At 39.2% G+C, this 14,686-nt stretch overlaps 1 protein-coding gene across 2 annotated transcripts in view; it reads right to left on the bottom strand.

The window, feature by feature from the left end:
• zfh1 (Zn finger homeodomain 1) overlaps positions 1–14,686 on the bottom strand; it is a 651,615-nt gene that overhangs the window by 220,213 nt on the left and 416,716 nt on the right. The window lies entirely within an intron of this gene.

Below are 14,686 nucleotides of genomic sequence, written 5' to 3'. Positions count from 1 at the left end.
CGCAACAACCCAGAAGACAGAAATCTTCATACTCTGATGACGGAGGCAGTATGACCTTGAAACGTTGGTTAACATCGACCAGACTACACAGCGCAACAACCCAGAAGACAGAAATCTTCATACTCTTCGCCCTGATGACGGAGGCAGTATGATCTTTGAAACGTTGGTAAACATCTACCAGACTGCACAGCGCAACAACCCAGAAGACAGAAATCTTCATACTCTGATGACGGAGGCAGTATGACCTTGAAACGTTGGTTAACATCGACCAGACTACACAGCGCAACAACCCAGAAGACGGAAATCTTCATACTCATCGCCCTGATGACGGAGGCAGTATGACCTCTGAAACGTCGGTTAACATCGACCAGACTACACAGCGCAACAACCCAGAAGACGGAAATCTTCATACTCATCGCTGTGAGAACCTCAAGTCTTGCATTCAATCTTGTTTCAACGCGCGTAACTTTCAAACATTTCTTCACAAGTCAGGATTTGGTCCAATGGTCTGTTGCGATTAAGAATTACATTTAAATATATGAATATCTAAAGATATTTGGAACGATCTAAACTAATCAGAAGATCTCCACTGAAGAGGCAAACTAAGGTACATATACGAGGGTCGCTCATTAAGTAATGCCCCACATTTTTTTTCTCAGCCAATAATGAAGATAGAAAAGTGCACTTTTACATGCTTGAGATTTGATGTTTCCCGCGTTCGTGTACGGAGTTTCAAATGATTCCAACCGATAGCGGAGCTGTAGTGAACTGTTAAAATGGCGTCTGTGAACGACTCTCGTTACAAACAACGAGCTGTAATTGAATTCTTTGTTGCTGAAAAAGAAACGGTGGTGAACATTCATAAACGTTTGTGTGCTGTGTATGGAAGCTGTGCAGTCGATAGGAGCACCGTTGGTCGCTGGGCTAAGAGAGTTAAAGCTTCAGGAAGTGAAGAAACCGAGCTCCGTGATCTGCCGCGCTCTGGGCGTCCTGCCACAGCCACCACTCCAGACATGTTGAACCGCGCGGATGCCATTATTCGTGAGGATCGGCGCATCACAACTCGACAATTGGCCCAACAGCTTTCAGTCAGCAATGGAAGTGTGATTGCAATTATCCGGGCTCTCGCATATTCAAAGGTGTGCGCAAGATGGGTTCCACGAAGTCTCACAGCAGACCACAGGATTCAAAGGAAAACGATTTCTTCTGAATTGTTGGAGCGTTTTGATGCTGAGGGAGAGATCTTTCTGTCCCGGATCATTACAGGTGACGAAACCTGGATACACCACTTTGAGCCGGAGACAAAAAGGCAGTCAATGGAGTGGCATCATCCTCTATCACCGAGAAAGAAGAAATTCAAGTCAACTCCCTCCGCCGGAAAAGTCATGATGACTGTCTTTTGGGACAGTGATGGGGTCATTCTTGTGGATGTGATGCCAAGAGGTGCGACCATCAATTCAGACGCGTACATTATGACCCTGGAAACCCTCAAGAAGCGTTTCCGACGAGTTCGGCCTCACAAGCATCCAGCAGAAATTTTGCTCCTGCATGACAATGCACGCCCTCACACAAGTCCGAGAACCCGGGAAGAAATCACCAAATTTGGTTGAACGGTGCTGCCCCATCCACCCTCCGACTCCATCTCTTTGGGCCACTTAAAGATGCTATCCGCGGAACAAGGTTTGAAGATGACGAGAGCGTTATTCAAGCAGTGAGGACATGGCTACGTGCACAGGACAAGAGCTGGTACCGGCAAGGCATGCATGCACTTGTTCCACACTGGCGTAAAACCGTACAAGTTGATGGGGACTATGTGGAAAAAATAGTATGTGTAAAGGAAACATTGATTTATATTGTCACTAAATTTGAGCCATCTTGAATAAATATGTTCTGAGGAAAAAAATGTGGGGCATTACTTAATGAGCGACCCTCGTAGATACCGAGAGTGGGATTCGAATTAATGTAACTCAGTCCACGGCAATTTTTCCGTGTTCAGAGTTCTGCCAGCATCAGCTGTCTCTAATACATCCAATTGCATGGATTTATAAGCGTCTTCTTGAAATATCCTGTGCATTACAGCCTAATTATGTATTACTTATCTTGTTCAAAAATGATGAAAAATAGACCGTGTTTAAAAATGATATAACTGAAGATTATACACATTTGTCCCATCCCTGCAGCTTAACAATTTTTAAAACGGATCTGAAGCCGGATCAAATATGAAACCCCCTTGCAACATGTTACAGCGTATTTCTAAGTATAATAATGAATAGGTATAAAATACATAATAATTACTGACGGGAATGTATCTTCTTTTTATGTTACGCGGTACAGAATTGTCTTTGCAAATCGAACTAAAAACACGAAACTTATAAAATGTCATTATAAACTAGATTCAACGAAAAAACATTTTCACAGCATTTGAATCCAGATTCCTGCCAAACGTGGACTCCGCCAGACCCGATCACACGCGCCAACATAGCCTCGTCTACATTTCTTCCTATCAGAGTCGGAACCGTCAGAATTTAATTTAGATAAATAAAATGCTACGAACAATAGCTATTATAATACGAGTAGATTTTTGGTAAGGGAAAGGATTACGCTAATACAAAGCACACTTGACTTAAGCCTCCTTACCGAGCATGAAGATACATGAGATTACATGCACTTGATTGGGCAAATGACGTCAAAGATCTATATCAACGACGGTGACTATAACGGGCATAATTTATAAGTAAACATCACAATTTTATAAATTTCGCGACTTACGTAACACAATTTCAAATTAAGACAGTGAAATGTTGCAAACAGATGAATTCCAGACGCCAATTTAGTAATACTATTATTCAAACACACTGCATATTTTTGTAACAAAGAAATCGTTGCCCGTGAGACAGAGACGTAATGCGCTCTCTTCGATACGACTATTCGAGTGTCAAATTTGATTTTCGTTTTTATCTCTCCCATGTTTGATTCATACTCGTGGTTGCTTTATGGTCCGTGAACGATGGATTCACAAGGGCCTCGCCTCCCAAATGCTCTGTTACTGTCAAATTTCACTCGAAGAACACACAAACACACAATAAACCTAACCTAACATCTTCCCACTATTGCAAGAATTTTCCATAAAACATCGTATAAAGGAAATAACAGAAACTTGACATTTTATCAGCTGCAGCGGTTACTCAGAGAAAGTTACATTTATTTATTTATTTATGTATATTTTAATTACATAATTTTTACATCAAATATTATTGCACCTTGGAACTAGATAAAAGAATCAACATCAATACCGATTAGATAAGGACATGGGTGGAGACGTTCATAATCTGTTTGATAACACCATCCAGAACTAGTCTCGAAAAATAGATTAAAAAAAGTATTAAACAATCAATCAGAACAAACAATAACACAACCTCGAAATCATCATCGGAACTAAGGCGTTGCCATTACAGCAACCTGTAATACCAACTTGCTACATGCCGTTACTCAACACAAGAATCAGTGTCTTGTCATAGAAAGCTTGAATCGGTAAAATTATTAAAGAAATTCAGGACAAAGTTAACAGAAAAATTAAGTATCCAAATTTGTAGCTTATCTGATGGAGTTCTGCGTGGTTTCAGAATTTTACAGTTTAACCCGGACTGGCCCAAGGACAATTAGGCTCGACTAGAGATTAATCCTGATACGTCTATAATTCTTCTAGAACCCTGCTCAAATATACTCTGTGGTGAAACTATGCAATGAATCTCTTCCTTTTAATCACGCCTTACTCGACACGCACAAAAAAGGTTTATTTTCTACTTTGTTCATATTAGAAATGCTGCCCAGTGTTAATCTTGACATATTTTAACCACCTTTCTGAAAGGCCTCGTTTTGTTTCAATTCTCTGGCTTATAATGCTGAAAAAATAAATTACTGAATCATTACACCGTTCTCTCTTTGCCAGCTTTGCACCGTTTCAGCTACCACCACCCTCTCACCCTCAACACCAACGTCATTTTACCTCTATACCGCCCTCCTTTCAACCCCTTAATCTCTTCAACCCTGCATACACCATCCTGAATCAGGTGGCTGTTTTTTTTTTCTGTCTGAATTAATGTATCGGAAACCACTCAGCAATTTTTGTAGAAATGCACAAACCAAAAGGAACGCACTCACACACCTTCAGTTACATGTGAGTAACTGACATTAGGCTTCAAAAACCAAGTAACCGCCAGTTTTCCTGTGCGGAATTCACACCAACGAACATTTCCGTAAAGCTTTCATCGATACACTTTACGCAAGCATCCTCTTGTGGATTTATATGTTTCACTGAGTTTTTTATACACAACAGTAGAAAATGTTAACAATTCTATTACTAACTGCGAAAAAAACCCTTCATTTTCTTATATAAAATCTTCAATATTCAATTACTCAACACATCTTTCGGCGATATAAAAAAATAGCCATTTTTAGGTATGTTATAATCATTACTAGTTACTACAATTTAAATATAAAATTTAATACTGACCCATGTTATTGTCGAAACTTGTATTAATATCTCAAATTGATCACAGGGGCACAGATAAGATAATTACCTTTCTAGATTGTTATATTTAAAAAGGCGTTTAAAATTCCTTGTAGTACGTACGCCTGATTTCATTGCATTACAAAATATTATTACTAAATCAGCATCTCGTGATCGATATTTCTTTATCCTCCATTCCTTCTTACTTCGTATTAAACACGTTCACGTTCAGTCCTTCAGAGTAAGCCTATTTCGTCCTCTTATAATTCAGTCACTAACAGCCTATTAATTTACAGTTCATCTGTTTTACACTTTTGTTATAGAATTCAGAATTACTATAATCAGATTACGACAAAATGATACGAGATAAAAATGATATTACGGGCGATGAATTGGACAGGACTAGACAGGAGACGGCCTATTAACTCTTTCAGATCTCTGTCGAACGACAGCCGAATGTAGGTCACTGCCATGTTCTTTACTCTTGGCTCACAGGCTTAAAATATTTCGTAAATAATTTTATGGACGTTTATTTCCATACCAAATTTCAAATTCATAGTTCCAGTGATACATTGATCATCGCTCTTAAACAACAAACTTTAATTAAAATGACTCATGACTGCCATGTTGTTACCTAAACAAAAGTTGCATATCTTCTTGAGGTCTATTACGTTTAGACCTATACTGTATCAGTCTATTATACCAGGATCCTAACCAAATTATCGCTCCCATTTTACAATTACGTACGCGCCATATTGTAATCACTAGCTGTCGATAATTAAGAAGTAGATTAGAATTGTCTTCAATAATATAAAGTCCACACAAAATTTCGTGAAAATAGTTCATGCTGTTAAGGAATTAAGAATGGGAAACAGATTATAGCTTATCTTTGGAAGGAATGTATGATGAAGATGATATATATACAAAACATAAATACATACATCCAGTTCTCCTCGGATACGTTAGTACTTCTGAATACCTTCAAGACATATCTACGCTCTTCCTCGGCCAATGTTAAACCACTATCACTTCAAAATATACCCTCACTCCAATGAATTTGGAAGCAAACATCATCAGAAGTTACACAAGTTAAGTTTTAGTTTATAAGATTATAATTTTTAACTTTTAACTTTACACCTGAAGATGGTTCAATGTAACCGAAACATGTAGTAAAAAGTTGTACCAAATATGTAAATAATATTTTAATATCTTATGTATAATTTTATTTATATATAATTGTGATTAGCCTTCTCGAAGGTATCACCACCTTGTCGAAGGCAATCTGCCGGGTGAGGAGGCTTGCGTGCTCAAATGACCCTTAGGGCTATGCCGGCCTGAGCTTCGGCTCATGGTAGGGTCACCCAAGCCGGACAGGTCTAAGGAGATGCGCTAGACTAAGAGTGATACCCTGGTCCTCCAGGTTGGGGGTTGGGTGTAGGGCTAACAACCTTTCACCTTTAAAAAAAATATGTGTTACGAAAAAATCAACCAAGCCTCGGATCAGGACGGACTCTTTGGCACGACCACGGCAATTGAAAAAGGACATGAGATTTGGTACCTGGAACATTAGGAGCCTCTATAGGGCTGGGGCACTGAAATCAGTGTGTAGGGAATTAGGGAATTATAAGTTAGACTTAGTGGCAGTGCAGGAAGTGCGATGGGAGGGGGAGGGCACGATCCCAGTGGACAATTTTACATTTTTCTATGGAAAGGGGAATGACAATCATCAGCTAGGGACGGGTTTTTTTGTTCATAGCAGAATTAGGGCAGCAGTTAAGAGAGTAGAATTTGTTAGTGACAGGTTGTCTTACGTAATTTTGGAAGGACGTTGGTGCGACATCATTGTCCTTAATGTTCATGCCCCAACTGAAGACAAAAGCGATGATATCAAGGATAGCTTTTATGAAGAATTGGAATCAGTATTTGATACATTTGGCAAGTATCACATGAAAATTCTGCTAGGAGATTTCAATGCAAAAATTGGGAGGGAGGATATCTTCAAACCCACAATAGGCAGCGAGAGTCTCCATGCACTTAGTAATGATAACGGTGTTAGAGCAGTGACCTTCGCTACGTCAAAAGATTTAATTGTAAAAAGTACAAAATTTCCACACTTAATACACTTGGACTTCCCCAGATGGCAGAACACACAATCAAATAGATCATGTTTTAGTAGATAAGAGAAGGCAGACAAATGTAATTGATGTGAGATCATTCAGAGGAGCAGATTGCGACACTGATCATTATCTGGTGGTAGCAAAAGTGAGGGAGCGGCTTTCAGTAAGTAGACGAACTAAACAAAATTTTGACACAGAAAGATTTGATTTGAAAAAATTAAGTGAGGGAGAGGCAAAGGAACAATATCAAGTTGAAATTTCGAATAGGTTTCAAATTTTAGAGACAAATGAGGGTAATGAAAGTGTGGACATCAACAGGGAGTGGGAAAATGTCAGAAACTGCATCAAAATTTCAGCAAAAGAGAAACTAGGATACTACAGGAGAAAGCAAAATAAACCGTGGTTTGATGAAGAATGTTCAAAATTAATAGATCGAAGGAAGCAAACAAAATTTCAATGGTTGCAGAACCCAAACAAAACAAATGCGGATAATCTATGTAACGTGAGACGTGAGGCTAGTAGAACCTTTAGGACTAAGAAAAGGGAATACCTGAAGGGCAAAATTGCTGAACTTGAGACAAATAATAAGGAAAAAAACATCAGAGACCTGTACAGAGGCATTAATAACTTTAAGAAAGGATATCAACCCCAGACTAATTTGGTAAAGGATGATAGTGGCAATTTGCTTGCAGATCCAATAAAAATTGTGAATAGGTGGAAAAATTTCTTTAGCGAGCTCTTAAATGTTCATAATACTGGTGATATTAGACAGATTAAAATGCATACAGCTGAACTGTTGGTGCCAGAACCTAGCTTAGATGAAGTGGAACTAGCCATTGGGAAGTTGAAAAGTTATAAATCTCCAGGAATTGATCAGATTCCGGCCGAATTAATTAAAGCAGGTGGCAAAGGGTTGCATATGAGGATCCATAAGCTTATTCAGTTAATTTGGGATAAGGAAGAGATGCCACATCAATGGAAGGAATCCATAATTATTCCTATTTATAAGAAGGGGGACAAGACTGAGTGTGGTAATTACCGAGGAATATCGCTGCTATCAACCTCATACAAAATTCTATCCAACATTCTTTTGGCAAGATTAACCCCATATGCGAATGAAACTATTGGGGATCATCAGTGTGGGTTCAGACGAAACAGATCAACGATTGATCAGATCTTTTGCATTCGTCAGATACTAGAGAAAAAATGGGAGTTCGGTGGGACTGTACATCAGTTATTTATAGATTTCAAAAAAGCCTATGACTCTGTGAAGAGAGAAGTGCTATATAATATTCTTATTGAATTTGGTATACCAAAGAAGCTAGTGGGTCTAATAAAAATGTGCTTAAATGAAACCTGCAGCAAAATTCGAGTAGGTAAATATGTATCTGAGACATTCCTCATCAAGAACGGTCTAAAACAAGGAGATGCTTTGTCTCCCTTGCTCTTTAACTTTGCGCTAGAATACGCCATCAGGAAGGTCCAAGGTAGGCAGGAGGGTTTGCAATTGAACGGGACACATCAGCTATTGGCATATGCTGATGATGTTAATTTATTGGGGGACGATATAAATACAATAAAGAGGAACGCAGAAGTTTTACTAGAGGCTGGTAGACAAGTGGGGCTGGAAGTAAATTCAGAAAAAACTAAGTACATGTTAGTATCTCGTCATCAGAAGACAGGCGGGCAAAATTATCTTAGGGTAGCTAATAAATCCTTTGAAAGGGTTACAAAGTTCAAATATTTGGGAACAACAATAACAAATCAAAATGATACTTGTGAGGAAGTTAGGAGGAGACTAAATTCCGGAAATGCTTGCTACTTCTCAGTCCAAAATATTTTGTCTTCCCGTCTGATTTCTAAGAACCTGAAAATTAAAGTATACAAAACAATAATCTTGCCTGTTGTTTTGTATGGGTGCGAAACATGGTCTCTCACTCAGAGGGAGGAACACAGATTGCAGGTGTTTGAGAATCGGGTGTTGAGGAGGATATTTGGGCCTAAGAGGGAAGACGATGGGGCGTGGAGAAAACTGCACAATGACGAGCTTAAAAATCTGTACTGCTCCCCCAGTATTGTGAGGGTGATTAAGTCGAGAAGAGTGAGATGGGCGGGACATGTAGCGCGCATGGATGGGACAAGAGGTGTGCACCGGGTACTGGTTGGGAAACCTGAAGGGAAGAGACCGCTGGGGAGACCTAGACGTAGATGGGAGGATAATCTCAGGCGGGATCTATGGGAGATAGGAGTTGAAGGAAACTGGATTTTGTTGGCCCAGGACAGGGTCCGGTGGAGGGCTTTGGTTAATTCGGTGATGAACCTTCGGGTTCGGTAAGCCATCTAGTTAGTTAGTTATAATTGTGATTAGACGGAAAAAAACACGAATAATTAAATTTTAATTCACAATATGACGCAATTATATCAACTTATAACATACATAACATGTAAAATTAGTGGTTTGTTACGTGTTAGCAAAGGCCTCAGAAGGGAAAACTACGTTTGATTCAGCTAACAAGAGGAAAATCGTGATCTAGACCAACGTGTGAATCCAATATTTTGATTATTCAAATTAAACTGTATCTGGTGGAGTTGCATGTGAACAAATAATAACCATTTTACAGGATTAAAACCTGAAAGCGCCGCCTTACCCTAACTCGCGCTGGACGTCAACAAGCGTCGATGTATCCTCAATTGTGCCACGTGTATGCGGTGCATTATCAGCCTTTTAAATGGCTCTCCATTGATTTATAATGGAACAGCAGAACGAGGGTTCCCTGCAGGCTGTCACCTATCGAGATAATGTATGATGTCGATAGCAGTTAATCGAAAAATCGATGCCGGTACAACGGTCAGGTGAAGTGTTTAAAATTCGAACCTACACGCCTTCTAATTTCGATTATCGCAGTTACAGTAAAACATTCTTCAACGCGGATTCGATTATACGCGTAAAGACATGCGAATATTTATTTGTTAATAGAGGAAAATTGACCGCCACGGTGGTCTAGCGGTTAGAACGCTGGCCTTGTAATCCTGGGGTCTCGGGTTCGATTCCCGGCGGTGTCCGAATTTATAACTTGTGTTGGGCAAGGCCGTGTTCTAGGCAACACGGAGTTTTCCTCCGTGGCATCCCAACAATTACTCCATTCACACACAGAAGAAGGCAATGGCAAACCACTTCTGGATCATCTGCCAAGAACGTATATGAACAGGTCCCAGTCCGAGAAAAGGATGGAAGGATCCTGTTCATATGGACCTGTCGTCAGACAGAACACTAAATAATTTATTATATTACGCACTATGTTCATAAATAAATATTATCACAGTATTTTTTATTGTTTAGTTCCACTTTCAACGGCCGCGTTAACCGTATCTCCATTAAACCCTTATAATATTAGGTTCGTCAAACGCGGATTAACCGAACGCTACGCTCTGGAGGAAATCTATCGCCAGCGTTTAACGAGTATTTACTGATAACCTTCGTAGGCAAAGTCAGATTGTTCCAGTTCACCGTCAACATTCATAACTATTTTACTACCGTATCGTCACAGTAATTCGTTAATGTCATATTCGAACATGTTTCGACTAATAACTGGTCGTCTTCAGATTAAATTTATACAGTCCTGTTTACGAAAGCTCTTGTACGTCCTTTTGGAACATTATGTGGGGTTAAAACAAGTAACGCTTTTTAAGTTACTTCCTTTAAAACTTGATAACATGATTTGGTGTTATCATTCATCTGCAGTTTGGTATTTGGACAAAAATGCCTATTTTCTGTTGTGTGCTATTTGTTCGGAGTCCTATTGTCGATTCGACTCTTCTGGTGTGTCATCAGTGAGTGTACAGAAGCAAAGATGTAATGAGCATTGGTCGATGTTGTGTGAAATTGACGGTGATCTATAACTGTAAAATCAATACAACACAATGCTCCAGTGCACATACTCAAATTTTTCAATCAGTTTGCTTCGACACAAAGGCTAGCTAATATAAACAAATACAATAGACCCCCTATTATCTGGGGACGGGTTAATCGGAGTCTACCTGGTTTAGATAAAAAAAAAAAAAATGTTAATAAGATAGTGTAGTTGCGTCATATTGTGATTTATTAAATTAAAATTAAATTATAATAACCCCATTTTTAATGCCCTTCAGTTCCTTGACCCCAACCCCGACAACCACCTTTCACCTACTCCCCACTAGCAACGGCATTCAGTAATAAACCTTGATCGGATACGGTAATACTTCTGGATCACCTCCAGACACAACTGTGTTGTCTACTATTTCATCTCTGACCGATGTAAACATCAAAGCATCACTTCAAACAATAAAGTTGATCCATTATATGAAAATATCTGGACACGACCTCCAAAAAACTACACTACGAAAAATTGTAAATAATTGTAATTGAGTTTTAAATTTAATATAATTTTACACCTGATGATGGTTTAATAAAACCGAAACATGTTGTAACTGTTCCAATTGTAAATCGATTATTCGATATGGAACACAGAATGATATTTTAATTATTTTAATTATCTTATTTTAAATACATTGTGATTTGACGGAATAACCAAATAATTTAATTTTAATAAAATATGTTGTAAAAGTGAGAACTTATAAAAAGTAATAAATAACAGAATGACATATTATTTAATTGCTGCTAAAACCTGAAATTTATGACAAAAAATGTTGGTATGAACTACGTCTAATTTTATATAAAATCATTTGTTTTTAGCAAATCTTTAAAAAAAAATTTGTATGTCTGTAAATAATCTCGCACAATTGTTATATCTACTTTTTTTTTCTTCCAAGTTTGCGGATTACCCGGGGATTCGATTACGTATTTAAAGTCGTTGATAACAAAGCACTAGAATTTATTTTAATCATCCGATTTTCGTAGATCGTCGGTGAGAAGTTACATATCGATTCATAAGTACTGACAGAAGAGGGGTGTGGAGCTATTGTTTCTTATCAGACAAAATTAAACCAGAGGAAAACCACAAAATTCAATAGTCATCTTCCCAATATCTGATATCAGAGCGGCGAGAAAGTGTCTGTAACAAACAGGTCCACACAGAAGTAAATTTATTCATAACGTAGCAGACTGATACAATTTTTGGCACACTTTCCTCCGACTACCGATCAGGTAAAATGCCTCCAAGGGCTCCGGAGAGAATCCATACAGCCATTTTCCTACAGAGTTAAATTCCAGTCACAAAAGTCTTGTGCCTTTAATGTCAAATGAGCATAATTAAAATTTAAAACACGGCAATGAGACACATCGCATGCAAAGTAGCTCGTATCCAGATGGGCACACGGTCGAAACCTACTCGCGTATAACGTTTTTACATTAACGCTTTCTATTCTAAACAGGCCTATGTCGCAAAATGTTATTACTATTATTATTGGAATTATTCTATTTTTTTTAATAAAATAAGTATTACCTTCACTATACAGATTCCCTCCCTCGTACTGGGAAATTCCCTGGTTCGATTCCACAAAGGGAACAGATTTGTATCCTAGTATTTTGTAATTGGCGCATAAACCTCAAAAGTTCCACATCATCAACATTTTATAGTATCTTTACAAACAATATCTCCAACATGATATTCAAGTACGCTTACAAACCATCGCCATACCAAATCTAACATGCTTGGATCTCATTCTTCATTCGTTAACGCTGTAAAAATCGATACTAAGAATAAATCGCACGGCAGCCATGTTGTTATTTTACATTATATATAAATTACCTTACAAAAATTGGATAGGCACTTTTTTCAAAATATCTATCATCACATATTATTAAAAGTCCCAATATTAATTCGCTTCAGCGAGGTTCCAACGTAGAAATTAGAGCTTCTGCCATGTTTTATCATAAATTGAAGAAAATTATGTATTAAAACGAGGTTATGGTGGTATTAAATGTCATAATGCTCAAACCTCAAGACAGGAAAGTTCGAAGTATAGACAGACATAGATCTACCCTTAATTGAAATAGAAAGCTAAAATTACCCACTTCCTTGACGCTAAACTAGAAAGAAACAGCCCACTTTTCCCAACGATAACTTTCACTCACCACCGAATATGCCTTATCTTGTGGTCTTTATGTCTGCCGGTACACTCTTCAGAGTTACTCTAATAATACGAAGAGCCTCTGCTCGTTTGTCTTATGACCACGTGTGGACCTGTGACGTACAAGACATCACTCTGATAATAGGCTGAGACGTACGAATTTGATAAGCCAGATGTAACTATACACAGAAGTTGCAAAAATGGTTTATAACGCATTGAGCTGCTTCAAAAGTACTTACTATCATTCGTCAAATTACGTCTATTATATACAATTTATATAATTTAAATTGTGCTTAACTACCTCACATCAGAGGTCCATACTTTATTTAATAACTGTTTGTCAGCTACAAATTACGAACTGCATGTAACTAGCTCAGGATAGAATCCGGTGGCGGGCTTTTGTGAACACGGTGATGAACCTGCGGGTTCCATAAAGAAAGTGGGTTATTCTTTGACAAGCCGAGTATACCACACAATTGACATTTCAAAGAATATCCCGCATCACATTAGTTAGTGAGTGAGTGAGTGTGTGAGTTAAATATTTATTTTTTATTTTATATTATTTATTTATTTGGTGTTCTGTCTGACGACAGGTCCATATGAACAGGATCCTTCCATCCTTTTCTCGGACTGGGACCTGTTCATATACGTTCTTGGCAGATGATCCAGAAGTGGTTTGCCATTGCCTTCTTCTGTGTGTGAATGGAGTAATTGTTGGGATGCCACGGAGAAACCGGGGAAGCCCCCGGAGGAAAACTCCGTGTTGCCTAGACCACGGCCTTGCCCAACACAAGTTATCAATTCGGTCACCGCCGGGAATCGAACCCGAGACCCCAGGATTACAAGCCCAGCGTTAAATATAAAAGTTATAAAAATTAGCTCCTTATCGAAGTTCCAGTATGAGAAAAATTCGCTCCATTAAATTAAGCGGCACAGATTTTTCCTGCAAAGTAAAGTCTTACTATCGGTGTTAACAAACACGAATCGAATGGATTTATTACACTGCTGCACGAAACTGGCGATATCCATGTCAGCGCGAACAGTCGCCCCCCCACACAAATCGACGGAGGCAGTAGGAGAGGAAGGGACACCATCGACGACATCCAAAATCGAATTTTCTTGCTCAACACTCGTCTCAGGTTTACATAACCGACTTCAGTGCAACACGGGGCTAAGACACAAATACGTAATTCTGTGGCGATCCAACACTTGTTGAGTGCGCATTTCTTCTAACGTCAGTTCTGCATCGTGGCGACGGATAAGCCAACCAAGTGGCCAGTCGAGCGCCAATTTAAATACGAGGCGCGTCCTCAAAGTAAGTTTCCCACTCGTCCCACAGCTAGCAAACCTTATATTGCGCGAAGCGACTGTGCGTACATGATAGAGCAATGACGTAGCATGGCGCATGCACTAACGGAACTTCCCGCATTCTCACAGTAGCATTGTTGCAGCTGTTGAAGATGGAGGTTCTTATTCCAGCTCCCGCCGACTGTGTAGTGCGGTCAGTGATAACGCTAGGCCGCACACGGCTCGACGGACAGCGAGTCTCCTGCAGGAGTTCAGCTGGGAGGTGTTTAATCATTCACCCTACAGCCCGGACCTCGCTCCCAGTGATTTCCATCTTTTCCTACACCTCAAGAAATTCCTGTCCGGTCAGCGTCAGCGTTTTGAGAATGACAGAGAGGCGGAGATGGTTGTCACACAGTGGTTCCAATCCCAGGCGGCAGACTTCTACGACACAGGTATTCAAAAGTTGGTCCCACGGTATGACAAACGTCTCAATTCCGGTGGCGAATATGTTGAAAAATAGCTGGACACTTGCTGTATCTGTTGCAATAAATATTTCCATGAAATTGTGTTTTGTTTCTGTAAACGGCCCCAGGGAAACTTACTTTGTAGACCAGCCTCGTAAATTCTCTCTAATCAAGATACTGAGACACAAAGCCTTACTTCACATTCAGAGGTTGAAAAATGGTTGGGTGCATCAACA

The sequence above is a fragment of the Zootermopsis nevadensis genome, unplaced genomic scaffold (genome assembly GCF_977971745.1).
Source record: "Zootermopsis nevadensis isolate Lab colony 2312 unplaced genomic scaffold, Znev_1.0 Znev_ptg000001l, whole genome shotgun sequence".
Taxonomy (NCBI): Eukaryota; Metazoa; Arthropoda; class Insecta; order Blattodea; family Termopsidae; genus Zootermopsis; species Zootermopsis nevadensis.
Note: the sequence above shows the minus strand (reverse complement) of the source record. Positions and strands in the feature narration are given on the sequence as shown.